This window comes from Harpia harpyja, chromosome W (assembly GCF_026419915.1).
Source record: "Harpia harpyja isolate bHarHar1 chromosome W, bHarHar1 primary haplotype, whole genome shotgun sequence".
Lineage (NCBI taxonomy): Eukaryota > Metazoa > Chordata > Aves > Accipitriformes > Accipitridae > Harpia > Harpia harpyja.
Window position 1 is genome coordinate 31,733,940 of NC_068968.1, and position 15,881 is coordinate 31,749,820.

Consider the following 15,881-nt stretch of genomic DNA (forward strand, 5'->3'; position numbering starts at 1 on the left):
ATCCACACACACACACTTCCCCTCGGTCGTGACTCGCTCCCTCGCGGGCTACGAGAACTGCACTACTGGAGGGTCCGCACTCGCATGATCTCAGAGAGACCTCTCACACAGTCGCACCTCGGGATAACCACCCCAACCAAACGGCTCACAGTTTATATACTCACCCGCTCCTGGGGTCTTCGTTTGGTCTTCGTGCACAAAATTTAAGGGGTCCTGCAGGTTCTTTTGCTCAATTATCGTAATTTAAAGGGGGTTCGTGGGTCCAGGGTATGGTGGCGGCACCTCCTCTAGACGGGGCTATCCGGGGATAGGGCGCCTCCCCGCTTGCGAGGGTCCGCACCAAAGAACCTGGATCCGAGTCACGGCACCAAGTTTGTTATAGACGCTCGTGACAAATTGGAGGAGCCAATTTGTATTAAATGACAAGATCGAATTTATTAGTAAGCGATAAGAGAGCAAAACAGCGCTGGGCGGCCGGGGAGACAGTGCTCCGCCAAAGGCTCGCGCCGAAAATGGGGAAGAGTCCCTTTATTTATACAGTTTCTAGTTTCTGTCTACCTGACGGCTCGTATCTTCTGTATTGTGTGTGTGTTTGTGCCGTCATTTGTTTGTTAGGTGGAACGTCTTTCGTTAATCATCGGTACTTAACTGGATACTGTGGTTTTAGATAAGTGAGGAATGTCTCTACCCCCACATGCGATTTCATGAACAAAGTTAACCAGTTCATTACAGGGGGGTGTCCATATACATATATATATCTAAGACAAGGAAAGTGGTAGTAGTTGATTGGAAAATGTAAGATCTGGGCATGATGTAGATGGTATAGAATAAGGGGTGGATCATGTCCTGGGTTCAGCTGGGATAGAGTTAATTTTTACAGGAACCTGGGAGGTGGGGGGGGGCATAGCCGGGGCAGCCGACCTGAACTAGCCAAGAAGCTATTCCATACCATGTGACATCATGCTCAGTATATAAATGGGGAGCGGGCTGGGGGGAGGGCTCAGGACTTTCGGTGGCGGAGCTTCGGGTTCCGGGTGGTGAGCAGTTGCATTGTGCATCACTCTTTTTGTATATTCTTTCATTAGTACCGTTGTTGTAACTTTTTTTTGTGTTGTCCCAGTAAACTGCCCTTGTCTCAACCCTCGAGGTTCCAGTTTTTTTTTCTTTTCTCTCCTCCGTCTCCTCCCTATCCCACCGGAGGGGGGCGGGAGGAGTGAGCGAGCGGCTGCGTGGTCCTTTGTTACCGGCTGGGCTGAAACCACAACACTTGAAAACAACAGTAATTGCTTAAAAGAATATAGAAGCCCTGATGTACCTAGATGTGACGTTAACAGGAAACCTCACAGTTCCTCAAATGCAAAGATTGATTTCTTTTATCTTGTTAAAAGGCTTAAAAGTAGTATCTGAAGGAAAAATACATCGTGGCCTTTACTAGGAAGTGAAATGAGCAACATTTGTGAGCTGTGTGCCTCCCAACCCACGCAGAACTCCACTACGTGCCTTTAAGCTCACTAGATGTGGGCCAACCATATTCCTTGGTCTGTGGACTGTGTTATGCTCTCTTGGCCTCCCTTGCAGACTTCTGGGCTCAGCCTCTTTGCTTTCTTCCCCTTACAGAAATGAAATCTCACAGTTGTTATGAAGAGGCCGTTTATCTCTGCTTTATTAACTGTGCAGATTCCCTATGCTGACTGTATGGCTACTCTGCATTTAAAGCCTAACTGAAATCGTGAAAACAAACACAGGTTTGTCAAAAAACCCCACACAAAACCCAAGAAACTTACAAAAACCACAAATATCTCACCAAAACAGCAAACTCTTAAATGCATTTCTTTCCATTTTCATTGCCCTCTTGACTGTTCTTGGAGCACAGCTCACAGCCTGCTGCAAATTCTAGTCATTATTTAAGTAAAGACCACACTAACATTTTTCTACAACTCCCCCCCAAACTTGCAGTCTCAGATTATTTCAGTCAGGTCATCTTTCCCCTTCTCTGCTGGTGAAAGACCCTTTCATTTCACAGCTCGTAGTCCTGTATTGGGTTTGTGTGGCAAGGTTTTGTTAGCGGGGGGGGGTTACAGGGGTGGCTTCAGTGAGAAGCTGCTGGAAGCTTCCCCTATGTCCGATAGAGCCAATACCAGCCGGCTCTAAGATGGACCCGCCGCCAGCCAAGGCCGAGCCAATCAGCGATAGTGGTAGCGCCTCTGTGATAACATATTTAAGAAGGGAAAAAAGTTGCAGGGCACACAGAAACAGCAGCTGGAGAGAGGAGTGAGAACATGTAAGAGAAACAACCCTGCAGACCCCCAGGTCAGTGAAGAAGGAGGGGGAGGAGGTGCTCCAGGCGCCACAGAAGAGATTCCCCTGCAGCCCGTGGTGAAGACCATGGTGAGGCAGGCTGTCCCCCTGCAACCCATGGAGGTCCACGGTGGAGCAGATATCCACCTGTAGCCTGTGGAGGACCCCACGCCAGAGCAGGTAGATGCCCAAAGGAGGCTGTGACCCCATGGGAAGCCTACACTGGAGCAGGCTCCTGGCAGGACCTGCGGATCTGTGGAGAGAGGAGCCCATGCTGGAGCAGGTTTTCTGGCAGGACTTGTGACCCTGTGGGGGACCCACGCTGGAGCAGTGTGCTCCTGAAGGACTGTATGCCATGGAAGGGACCCATGCTGGAGCAGTTCGTGAAGAACTGCAGCCCATGGGAAGGACCCACATTGGAGAAGTTTGTGGAGGACTGTCTCCCGTGGGAGGGACCCCACGCTGGAGCAGGGGAAGAGTGTGATGAGTCCTGCCCCTGAGGAGGATGAAGCGGCAGAAAATAACGTGTGATGAACTGACTGTAAACCCCATTCCCCATCCCCCTGCGCCGCTGTGGGGGGTAGGTAGAGAATCCGGGAGTGAAGTTGTGCCTGGGAAGAAGGGAGGGGTGGAGGGAAGGTGTTTTGAGATTTGGTTTTATTTCTCATTACCCTACTCTGGTTGACTGGTAATAAATTGAGTTAATTTTCCCCAAGTTGAGTCTGTTTTGCCTGTGATGGTAACTGGTGAGTGATCTCTCCTTTCCTTATCTCTACCCACAAGCTCTTTGTTATATTTTCTCTCCCCTGTCCATCTGAGGGGGGTGGGGGGAGTGATAGAACGGCTTTGGTGGGCACCTGGTGTCCAGCCAGGGTCAACCCACCACAAGTCCCTTTTTGCCAGGAAACTTTCTGGGCAGCCTCACTGGCTGATAGCAGCACCCTGCTGAGTGACTTGCTGTTCAGTTGCATTATTCTGGGGTTCAGCATTAAAAAATGGTTTGCTTGGATAATAATGACCTCTTTATCCACAGAAGCTACCCAATGAATGGGTAATTATTGAGGTTTACTGACAATCTACTGTTAGTCTTTTGTTACCATTCCTTGTTCATTCACTCCAACTGCTTCTTGTCTTCCCCATGGTGCTTTTTATCTCCTGTTCAAATGGAATTCGTGGTCTGACACAAATACAGTCTCCAGTGTCAAACAGACCTCATGCACTTTGCGTGGACATTTACTCAAACTAGGCACAGCAGTGCAAGAAGCAAGAGGAGAATGGATTAATGCTTCTGGTTCTAAAATATTCACAGGTTACTTGCATTGCTGCTACTGTTTCCACCTTTAAAGAAATGCATGTGTAAGCGCTGTGAGCTGCAAATGTTTTGTCTTATGTAAAAATAATTAATATTATTAGCTGTCTGTCACCTAAAATAAGGAATGTGGATGGCCAAGTGAAGCTGGAAAAGACTATTTCTGTTGTAGCAATTAGTGACATTTAGATAATATCGATATGAATTACTTTCAAAGCCATTGTCACATTTTGCTTTTTTGACAACTTAATTAGAGATCAAGACCTTACTTGTGGTAAAGTTAATGAACATAGCATCTTTTGTCATGGTCTTCAGGGCGCTGCCTCACTGGAGTGCAGTGCAACAGAGGTCAGCTTGCAATGCCGTTGGTGCCATATATGCGCCATGGCCAGATTTTGAAAGGTACAGAAAAGAGCTGGAGCCACAGCAATTGAAAGGGGCCTTGGAGGCAGCAGCTTCTGACATCTGCTAAGCTCTGAATGTCCTGGGAGCTGCTGCCACAGACTTGGACAAGCTGTTTCTGATAAGTTCAACAACATCTTGCCCCTCTGCAAGGGAAATTTCCACTCCCACCACACAAGTTTGCTACTGACAAATACAGTCTCTAAATTTGGGATGGAGGACAGGGAAAGGTGTAGGCTACTTACCCACTTATCACTGACCCCTGAGTTATAACGTTTTCAGATAAGGCATTCTTTTGAGAAAAGCCATTGTCTGTTGTTTTAAGTTTGAGGGATGTTTTGTCTAGTGAATGCATTCCCTACAATAGGATTGTTCTTGTTTTTAAGACTCTCTTGGGAAGTCCAGCACATGCAGACTTTTGTGGATGACCTTGTGATATAGTGATGTTCAGTGTCTTTGCCATGTGATTGTTTTAGATGCCAGACTTTAAGTATTCCTTTCCTTTTCAGACAGTGAGTTGCTGAGCTTGAAATTATCAAGAATTTCAATTTGCTACTCAGCTTCCCTGCAGTTCTGATTTCACTGGAGATAACATAACTCTGTCTCCAGTAGGTTTGCAAAAATGCAAGGTCACTTAAATCATCTCCTGTAGGCTTCGTGCCTGTTTTGGGTTTGCGTGGTGGAGTTTTGGTAGCGGGGGAGGGGGCTACAGGGGTGGCTCCTGTGAGAAGCTGCTAGAAGCTTCCCCAGCTCCAAGCCGGACCCACCTCTGGCCAAGGCCGACCCAATCAGTGATGATGGTAGTGCCTCTGGGATAACAGATTTAAGAAGGGGGACCTACAGTGGGGGAGGAGATTGAAATGAGAGAGAAATACCTATGCAGATACTGAGGTCAGTGAAGAAGGAGGGGGAGGAGGTGCACCGGAGGAGGTTGATGCCCCTGCAGCCCGTGGGGAGACAGCAGGCTGTCCCCCTGCAGCCCATGGAGGTGAAAAGTGGAGCAGATGCCCACCTGCAGCCCATGGAGGACCCCATGCCAGAGCAGTTGGATGCCCCTGAGGATGGCCGTGACTCCATGGGAAAGCCTGCATAGGAGCAGCCTGTGCCTGAAGGTCTGCGGCCTGTGGAAAGGACACATGCCAGAGAAGTTCGTGGAGAGCTGTCTCCCATGGGAGGGACCCCATGCTGGAGCAGGGGAAGAGTGAGGAGTTGTATTGGGTTTGCATGGCAACGTTTTGGTAGCAGGGGGGGTTACAGGGGTGGCTTCTGTGAGAAGCTGCTAGAAGCTTCCCCTATGTCTGACAGAGCCAATGCCAGCCAGCTCCAAGATGGACCCACTACTGGCCAAGGCCAAGCTGATGTACTTAAGCCACCTTAAAAAGGCCACAAATGTCTTGTGAAACAGGATACCCTTTGTATAAACAATGCATGCCTTGCTAACACCTGTGCCCCTGAAGAAGAACTAAAAGACTGATAAGAAGGGAACATCCTACCCCAGGAGGCACTGAAAGTAGAATAATTGCTAATAGGCATGAAGTCAGCAAATATCTTCAGTAACTGGGGGAAAGGTAAAGGCGGCAGGGGGAGATCATGACCACGGACTCAATTCAAGACCAAAAAGATTTACCCCCCCCACTCTCCTTGAGTATGTGCTGTAGAATAAAAGAACACTGTACCTTTAATTTGAAGCAGGGAAAACTTTAGCCCAATAGAAATTGTGGTAGATAAGCAACTACCAATAATAGTTTTGGGGAAGAACTTTGGAAACTAAATATGTAAAACTAAACTGTATAAATTGCTTGCCCGTTTAGGTATGAGGTGTGCTAGCTTTGTGGATTACCACCTAGCCCCCAACTTTGTGCAAACATGAATTGGAATAAAATACCTCTCCTCTGTGTGTATATTGGCGTTTCGCACACTGGGTAAACAACCCCACTTTTGGGACAACAAAGCCAATCAGCGACAGTGGTAGCGCCTCTGTGATAACATATTTAAGGAGGGAAAAAAAGTTGCTGCAGCACAGAATCTGCAACCGGAGCGAGAGGAGTGAGAACATGTAAGAGAAAACCCTGCAGACGCCAAGGTCCGTGAAGAAGAAGGAGGAGGAGGGGCTCCAGGCGCCGGAGCAGAGATTCCCCTGCATCCTGTGGTGAAGACCATGGTGAGGCAGGCTGTCCCCCTGCAGTCCATGGAGGTCCGCGGTGGAGCAGATATCCACCTGCAGCCTGTGGAGGACCCCACGCCGGAGCAGGTGGATGTGCCCGAAGGAGGCTGTGACCCTGTGGGAAGCCCACGCTAGAGCAGGCTCCTGGCAGGACCTGTGGACCCATGAAGAGATAGGAGCCCACACTGGAGCAGATTTGCTGGCAGGACTTGTGACCCTGTGGGGGACCCATGCTGGAGCAGTGTGCTCCTGAAGGACTGCACGCCATGGAAGGGACCCATGCTGGAGCAGTTCGTGAAGAACTGCAGCCTGTGGGAAGGACCCACGTTGGAGAAGTTTGTGGAGGACTGTCTCCCGTGGGTGGGACCCCACGCTGGAGCAGGGGAAGAGTGTGATGAGTCCTGCCCTTGAATAGGATGGAGCAACAGAGACAATGTGTGATGAACTGACCGTAACCCCCATTCCCTGTCCCCCTGCTCAGCTGGGGGGGGGGGGGGTAGGTAGAGAATTCGGGAGTGAAGCTGTGCCCAGGAAGAAGGGAGGGGTGGGGGGAAGGTGTTTTAAGATTTGGTTTTATTTCTCATTACCCTACTCTGGTTTGATTAGCAATAAGTTAAGTTAATTTTCCACAAGTCTGTTTTGCCTGTGATGGTAATTAGTTGAGTGATCTCTCCCTGTCCTTATCTTGACCCACGAGCCTTTTCTTATATTTTCTCTCCCCTGTCTAGCTGAGGAGGGGGAGTGATAGAGTGGCTGCATGGTGCTTAGTTGCTGGCTGGGGTTAAACCACAACAGGAGTCCTCCCCCTGAAGTGGAAGGAGCTGAACTGACTGCAACCCCCATCCCCCAGCGCCACCGGGGGGAGGAGGTAGAGAAAACCGGGAGTGGAGTTGAGCTGGGAAGGAGGGAGGGGTGGGGGGAAGGTGTTTTAAGACTTGGTTTTACTTCTCAGTATCCTTGTTTTGATTTGATTGGTAGTAAACTAAATGGATTTTGTTTCTTCCCCAAGTTGAGTCTGTCTTTTGCCCGTGACTATAATTGGTGAGTGATCTCTCCCTGTCCTTGTCTTGACCCACAAGCTTTTCTTTATATTTTCTCCTCCTCATCCCACTGGGGCTGGGGGAGGAGTGAGCAAGTGGCTGTGTGGTGCTTTGTTACTGGCTGGGGCTTAAACCATGACAGTGCCAAAGATAAAGAAACACAGTTGTCCAGTTAATGTTTGCTCAGGTCTTTGCACGTGGAAAACACTGTGTACAAGTACTAAGTAGAACTATCTCTTGTTATATGTTGTCATTTCTTGCGTGACATTTACTGGTAATCTCAAAAACAACTGAGTTTTAATATCCTGATGTGGTGGTGATGAAAAAAGTTGGTACCTTTTTTAACATCTTTTTTAATTCTTGTGCTTCTCCTCTGGAAAGGAAAATGTTCACTTTGTGACAGAGAAAACAATGCGTAAAATAGGTAATGCAAGCTTAAACTACCAAAAATGGGCTTTGATATGAAGGTTTATCTTTGGACTCAAAGCAATTTGTCGACTAAACACACTGTGTGTGATCCCAATGATGAAGGATTTTTACTGGGCACTTTCAGCCCCAAGTGTATAGTAGCTACTTTATTAGTATCTTGCAACCATAGAATCATCTCTAGGTTTGCAGAGGAAATAACCTGTGCATAGAGGAAGCTTAGAGGAGCCACACAGTCAACAGTGATGTCGGAAGGACAATCTGTTATTGAAACCATAGGAACAAGAATGGAAGGTCCCTGCATCGAATCCATTGAAGCAAGGAGGTGAAACAATGAGGTTCTGTCAATGCTATTGCCTTACTTCTGATTTATATCACAAGTGCCCAGTTCTGGAGTAGTGTCAAGAAAAAAGTGTGTCCTTAGCTAACTTAGCTTGATTTTAATACTAAAAATGACACCCACTTGTGCATAATGAGTATGTAAATTTAAGACCACCTTAATGTAATGAGTTAGGTAATCATTTAGACATGCATAGAAGTACTTTTGTTATATAAATTGTTTGTAACCAATCATGTATTTTGTTACCACTTTTTTCTTGATCCTGATGTGTATATAAGACCCTGTTTGCATGTCAAGTGTGTGCTAGCTTTGTGGAGTTACCACCTAGCACCCATCTCTGCGCAGACATGAAATAAACAAATATCTCGACTCTGTGTGTTATCAGCTCTTCGCACACTGGGTGAAGAACCCCGTTTTGGGACAACAACAACTGTCAATACAATTACTGTCGGTAACCGCTGCTAAAGTGTGTGTCTGTGCCTGATGGAGCTGCAGTTTTGACCATTTGAACTATCCTGATGTTGATCATTGAAGGTGTTGTGAGCACTCTTCTTTTGGCTTGAGTATCGTGTGCTTTTTAATGACTAATCATAAAGTGATGGGATAAATCAAATCAATCAGTTCTCTCCTGCACTCTGCCTCACTCCATTAACCTTGACCAGACAGTGCCCTGTGCAGGAGTGGCTTTCCAACCCAAGCTTGGCTAGCTCTTTCCTGCCAACTTCTTTCTCAGGTTCCTAAATGTGGAAAACACTTAACTTTTATGTGTCTTTCTCTGTGCCATTTCTTTGGGTTGGGCTTTTGTTTCAGCTTTCAATGGTAATAAATGTGTGCAGGATCATTCAGGAGAGCCTGGGCACAGTGCTGGTACTAATAATCTTTCTCCCTTCTTTTTCTTTAACCCCAGACCAATGAGTGGAATAAGAACGATGATCGGCTGCTGCAGGCAGTGGAGAATGGCAATCCTGAGAAAGTGGCTTCATTGCTGGGTAAAAAGGGAGCCAGTGCCACCAAACAAGATAGTGAGGGCAAAACTGCGTAAGTCCAACTTAAACTTGTGATTTAAGCACAAGGGAGGGCGAAAAAACAGCCTTGGATGTACATGCGACTTACAGGAATTAAGAACCAGAGACCATCCTGAAAATGAAGTTTTCTTTTTCACCTGAAGCACAATACATTCTGGAAAGCTTCTTTCTGGTAGTCTACATTTAAAATTCCATTTCAGAATCACAAACCCATTGAAGTAACTTGAAGCTGGATTGCTGGGTAGATTGGGGCCATTTTAGGACAGGGCATTTTGGGACTTGGGACTTTCATGGCACACTGCAGACTGTGCGCTCCAAAAGGCATTAATCTTTGGGGCTATTTTTTCCCATGAACATTAGTTTAATGACATGGAAATGAAGATAAATGGGTTAGTTTGAACTGAAACTATGGTGATTGGGTTTTAAAATCTTGCAGATGCTAATGATTCGTGCAACTGTTCCTTGTTTTGATTGAAGTTTGGCACTGAAAGTTTTGAGTGAACGAGACTCCTTTTGCAGTCTCAATATATTTCATACATAGCATTTTCTTCTGTTCTTCCTCTTGTTCTCCTGTGAACATTATGAATTGTGGAAGATAAAAGATACCAGTAAGAAAATTACAGCCAAGAGATTGCTATCCTTAACTTTCTTATGGCATAGAAAGATGATTAAATGGATAAATGAGAAATAGGCATCCCGTGTGTCGTGGTATAAGCCCATCCAGTAACAAAGCACCACGAAGCTGCTCGCTCACTCCTTCCCCTGCCGGCCCCGGTGGGATGAGGAGGAGAAAATATAAAGAAACGCTCGTGGTTCAAGACAAGGACAGGGAGAGATCACTCACCAATTATAGTCACGGGCAAAAGACAGACTCAACTTGGGGAAGAAACAAAATCCATTTAGTTTACTACCAATCAAATCAAAACAAGGATAATGAGAAGTAAAACCAAGTCTTAAAACACCTTCCCCCCACCCCTCCCTCCTTCCCGGCTCAACTCCACTCCCGGTTTTCTCTACCTCCTCCCCGCAGTGGCACAGGGGGATGGGGGTTGCAGTCAGTTCATCACACTGTCTCTGCTGCTCCTTCCTCCTCAGGGGGAGGACTCCTCACTCTTCCCCTGCTCCAGCGTGGGGTCCCTCCCACAGGAGACAGTTCTCCACTCCCATTGGTCCTTTCTGCAAGCCGCAGACCTTCAGGCACAGGCTGCTCCAGTGCGGGCTTTCCCATGGAGTCACGGCCATCTTCAGGGGCATCCAACTGCTCTGGCGTGGGGTCCTCCACAGGCTGCAGGTGAGCATCTGCTCCACCGTTCACCTCCATGGGCTGCAGGGGGACAGCCTGCCATCTCCCCACGGGCTGCAGGGGCATCACCTCCTCCCGTGCACCTCCTCCCCCTCCTTCTTCACTGACCTCAGTATCTGCATAGGTATTTCTCTCACATTCCAATCTCCTCCCCCTCTGCAGGTTCCCCTTCTTAAATCTGTTATCCCAGAGGTGCTACCACCATCACTGATTGGGTCGGCCTGGGCCAGAGGTGGGTCTGACTTGGAGCCAGGGAAGCTTCTAGCAGCTTCTCACAGGAGCTACCCCTGTAGCCCCCTCCCCTGCTACCAAAAAAAACGTGCCACACAAACCCAAAACATCGTGACAGAATCAAATCCTTCATAAAGTTCTGGATAGATAGGGAGAAAGGAAAACAGTTTCTAGTCTTGGGAGAGGCAGCACGAGGCAATTTATACCAAATAATAAGTACTAATTAATTACCTCTGGGTTACATTTTTTGAGTAACACTCTGTTTCTTGCTTGGTCTGTTTGTTTCCTACATCTGCTCTATTTCTGTTCTGCATATGAGGAAACTGAATGATGGCAATGACTCATAATGACCTGCAACTTCTTACTGCAGAAGTCCAAGTCCTCCAATTACTTCAAGTGGGCTTTCTCCACACTTTAATATGTTTTTAATTTTATAAAGTTGCATACGTGTGGTTTTCTTCTGAACTTAATCAAAGCATGACTTCCATTGAATCTTCTGAATTACAGCTATGTTTAGCATCTTATGTTTTTACAGTCAACATAACTTCAGAGCTAGATTCTTAAGCTGCACTGTATCCAGTGTAAACACCTATTTTGCAAGTTTCATATATAATTTGATACTATGATTTTTTTTCTAGGGGACCAATGAGTGCGCCCAAGCCTCTTAACTCTAAAAAATTGGATTGTTGTAACTGTAGGGATCTGATGCAATGATTTTCAGCTTTACAGGGATACACTACAAAATTCCTCTTTTTTCCACTCTTTATTTGCAACTACAAAGAAGTTGATGACCTTACATTTATATTAATGATGCAGTTACTAATAATGCAGATATAAATACTTCTTTTAATTGCTTGGAACAAATGTGAATTAATGCTATGAAGATCTCTGCTTTTGCTTGTTTCGTATAATCATTTAATTGTCATTTACTTTTTTAGGTATTTCTGTGTAGTGGTTTAAAAGAAAGCTTGAGAGAGAACGAGGAAAAATAGTATTGCTGCGATACAGAAATACAGTTTGTCAACTCTCATTCTGTTTCCAGTAGTTTGCAAAACTTCGAAATAGCCTGAGCAGGTCTGTTTCCTCAGTTTTGAAAGATAGAGACTGACAGGTGTAGAAACAATGACACTGATCTGGAGAGACATAGCTACCAAAGAGTATCATGACCCAGAAATGTACTCCAGCATGGCTTATTAATAATGGGCAGTGTCTTGTTTCCATTTTTCCTACTTCAGAGTCTTTTTTTTTAGTGTGTGTATGGATGCATCTGTGTGTACGTGTACACATGAACGCATGCTCTAAAACCAAAATACTGTTGTCTAAGCAATGTTCTCAAATGCAAAATGAAGTACAGCCATCATTTTTGTATAGGTAAGCTTGTTTCTCCTATGTTTGCAGTACAATGCCAGGGCTTCATTCCTGCACAGTGATTCTGGGTGCCTGTGGTGGGTTGACCCTGGCTGGACACCAGGTGCCCACCAAAGCCGTTCTATCACTCCCCCCACCCCCCTCACCTGGACAAGGGAGAGAAAATATAACAAAGGGCTCGTGGGTCAAGATAAGGACAGGAGAGATCACTCACCAATTACCGTCATGGGCAAAATAGGCTCAACTTGGGGAAAATTAACTCAATTTATTACCAGTCAACCAGAGTAGGGTAATGAGAAATAAAACCAAATCTCAGAACACCTTCCCTCCACCCCTTCCTTCTTCCCAGTGTTGCCGAAATCCGTAATAAAACTCCTTAACAGCAATGAGAAGTTAAGAAGCAGGCACTCCTTTATTGCAGCGCTGGGCACACAAGGGATCGCTCCACCTATCGTGTGCATCTGTCTGGTTTAACTATGCAGGTTAAATACACACCTGTTATACATATTCACTAGATTTCCAAAAAATGTTATACATAATCATTAGTTTTCCGGGAAACTATTAACATATGTAAATGTCCTTTACGCAGGCGCATTGAAGGTCTCTGGTGGTCTTCAGAAGCCCTCTGGTGGTCTTCCATAGTCTTCCTCACTTGTCCGCTTCTTGACCTCTCTTAGGTGATTCTGCACAGTACGATTCTTGCCATCATATATTAGATTACACAAAAATACATTCTATGTTAATTCCTTTTCAATGATTGGTCTTTTAATCATACCATCTTATTAATATTCTTATGTTAAAACAATCATTGGTTGATCTCACATAATCCATTAACCAGAACTTTGATCAAAGTAGGGTTTCTAAGCAACAAAACTAAGGTCCATAACGATTTCTTAAAACAAACCACTATAATTAATCAATCTGTGTTAAAATTCTATGGTTAACTGACTGTCAACAATACTTGTATTCTTATGATTATGCTTAGCACATGTTGTAATGTTCCTTAAGTCTCTATAACTGCGTTACAAACTTCACAGTAATGTTCCTTATCAAAGTATTTGCAACACCAGGCACAGCTTCACTCCCGAATTCTCTACCTATGCCCCCCAGCAGCGCAGGGGGATGGGGAATGGGGTTTACAGTCAGTTCATCACACGTTATTTTCTGCTGCTTCATCCTCCTCAGGGGGAGGACTCATCACACTCTTCCCCTGCTCCAGCGTGGGGTCCCTCCCACGGGAGACAGTCCTCCACAAACTTCTCCAATGTGGGTCCTTCCCATGGGCTGCAGTTCTTCACGAACTGCTCCAGCATGGGTCCCTTCCACAGTGTGCAGTCCTTCAGGAGCACACTGCTCCAGCGTGGGTCCCCCATGGGGTCACAAGTCCTGCCAGAAAACCTGCTCCATGGGCTCCTCTCTCCACAGATCTGCAGGTCCTGCCAGGAGCCTGCTCCAGCGTGGGCTTCCCACGGGGTCACAGCCTCCTTTGGGCATCCACCTGCTCCGGCGTGGGGTCCTCCACAGGCTGCAGGTGGATATCTGCTCCACCGCGGACCTCCATGGGCTGCAGGGGGACAGCCTGCCTCACCATGGTCTTCACCACAAGCTGCAGGGGAATCTCTGCTCCGGTGCCTGTGTTGTCCCACAAGTGGGGTCGTTTACCCAGTGTGCGAAACACCAATTACACACAGAGCAGAGGTATTTTATTCCAATTCATGTTTGAGCAAAGATGGGGGATAGGTGGTAATCCACAAAGCTAGCACCCCTCGTGCCTAAACAGGCAAGCAATTTATACAGTTCAGTTATACATATTCAATTTCCAAAGTTCTTCCCCAAAACTATTACTGGTAGTCGCTTATCTAGTACAGTTTCTATTGGGTTAAAGTTTCCCCGCTTCGAATTAAAGGTACAGTGTTCTTTTATTCTACAGCACACGCTCAAGGAGAGTGGGGGGGGTAAATCTTTTTGGTCAACTTCCTGGCACCTCCTGGGGTAGGATGTTCCCTTCTTATCAGTCTTTTGTTTCTTCTTCTGGGGCCCAGTCGTTAGCAAGGCATGCCTTGTATATACAAAGGATATCTTACTTCACAAGACCTTTGTGGACTTCTTAAGTAAATCACTCCTTAAGTACATCACTTCTCAAGTACATCTTTTCTTAAGTACATCACCTGGAGCACCTCCTCCCCCTCCTTCTTCACTGACCTGGGGGTCTGCAGGGTTGTTTCTCTTACATGTTCTCACTCCTCTCTCTGGCTGCCATTTCTGTGCTCACTGCAACTTTTTTTCCTTCTTAAATATGTTATCACAGAGGCGCTACCACTATTGCTGATTGGCTCGGCCTTGGCTGGCGGCGGGTCCGTCTTAGAGCCGGCCGGTATTGGCTCTGTTGGACATAGGGGAAGCTTCTAGCAGCTTCTCACAGAAGCCACCCCTGTAACCCCCCCCCGGCTATCAAAACCTTGCCACACAAACCCAATACAGTGCCTAACATAGCTGTTTTGCCCTATCTCGGAAGCTCTGCTTGGAGGCATAGACCCTGATGTAGCCCAGCACTGAGGTCTGTTAGTGTCCTGCAGAAGCATGGTACGAGTTTGTCAGCTACCTCATCTGGAACATGGGAGACTCATGCTGGGAAAGAGCTATCTGGAGAGGTCTTTTTGGGACAACTGGCCACCATTGTGCTCAGATTTCACTGGTTACGTTTTAGAAAGTGGTCTGCAGTGCCACGTGGGAAGGGAGCTCTGGTCTATTGATCTGTGTGAGTATATATATTGATGCATTTGTTTACATAATTAGACTGAAGGTGACTAACCAGAAGAACATGATGGATTCAATTATATAACAACTTGCATAATGCGATTAAAGACTTTGGAATGTGCTTGAAAAGAAAAAAGGAGAAACAATTGCATGTGACAGTACAGGTTGTTTAGGCCTGTCATTGCCTGTTCCCTTAAGGTGTGACATGTTTCTTTTAAGATCTCTTCTTTTTTCATTCTTTTTGTTAATAACCCTTCAAACAAAACTCTTGATACTGCCCAGATCTTTATTTGAAACATAGTAATATAGTACATTATTTTAAACAGAAGGTGGAGAGGATTCTAATTTTTCATGCTTAAAGGGGTACTTCTAAGTTTTTGTTTTATATTCAAATGGCTTCTTAATATAAAATGTTTGAACTGAGAGGAACAGAGACCAGAATCTGGGATTTTCTGTATTTGCCCTGTTGAGTACTGTATGCATCATTATACTGAGTCCTGCTAAAATGTGCTCCAGCTCTGGCTCAGTTTTGGACATAACCTCCTAAATTTCACCTGTGTCCTCTTTTACCTCTGTCCTATAGGTCCTTTTCTTTGTGGCTTGCCCACATGCAATAAAATAGAGATGCTTAAATTAATGAGGTCTAGGTACCAGTAAATTTCTTAAAGGTAAAAACAAAATAAAATAAAATAAAAATTAATATTGTTAAAGTAATGAAATGAGGTTTTTAAGACTTGCCTGACTTTCAACACCACCACTCTGCCTCTGACTCAGTCCTTTCTATAAACAATAAATCAATTTTAATGTCTTGGAACAAATCCACCTTTGGCATAAGTTGACACAGCCCCATTGTTGCTCCCACTTAAACTGCACAGACTATTGCCAAGCACACTTGTAATAGAACCGATCTGGAAATCTGACTGCCATTGTAGTCTTATTCTGCTAGACAGGGTTTTTTTTGTTTGTTTTGTTTTCGGTTTTCTTTTTTTTTTTTTTGTCCAGCTTCCTTAAACAACAAAACAGTGCTTTCCAATTTGGAATTTGATCATTTAAATCCCACTTAAGCTAACAAAAAAGGCTTTTCAAAGAGGGAATAGGATTCATTCATTTACTGCACTTTCTACAAGAGCAAGTGTTCAAATGGGCTGTTATTTAAAGAAGCTGCTGCTATTATTGAAAGGGGGGGGAATTTTGGAAAGGATTCACAATGTATAAATG

At 45.6% G+C, this 15,881-nt stretch overlaps 1 long non-coding RNA gene across 1 annotated transcript; it reads left to right on the forward strand.

Annotated features, from left to right (window-relative positions):
* Positions 1-3,647: 3,647 nt before the first annotated feature.
* LOC128136225 (uncharacterized) lies at positions 3,648-5,893 on the forward strand. The gene is made up of 2 exons (XR_008233290.1): positions 3,648-5,577; positions 5,821-5,893. It is a non-coding gene; the product is annotated as an uncharacterized LOC128136225 (long non-coding RNA).
* Positions 5,894-15,881: the final 9,988 nt, after the last annotated feature.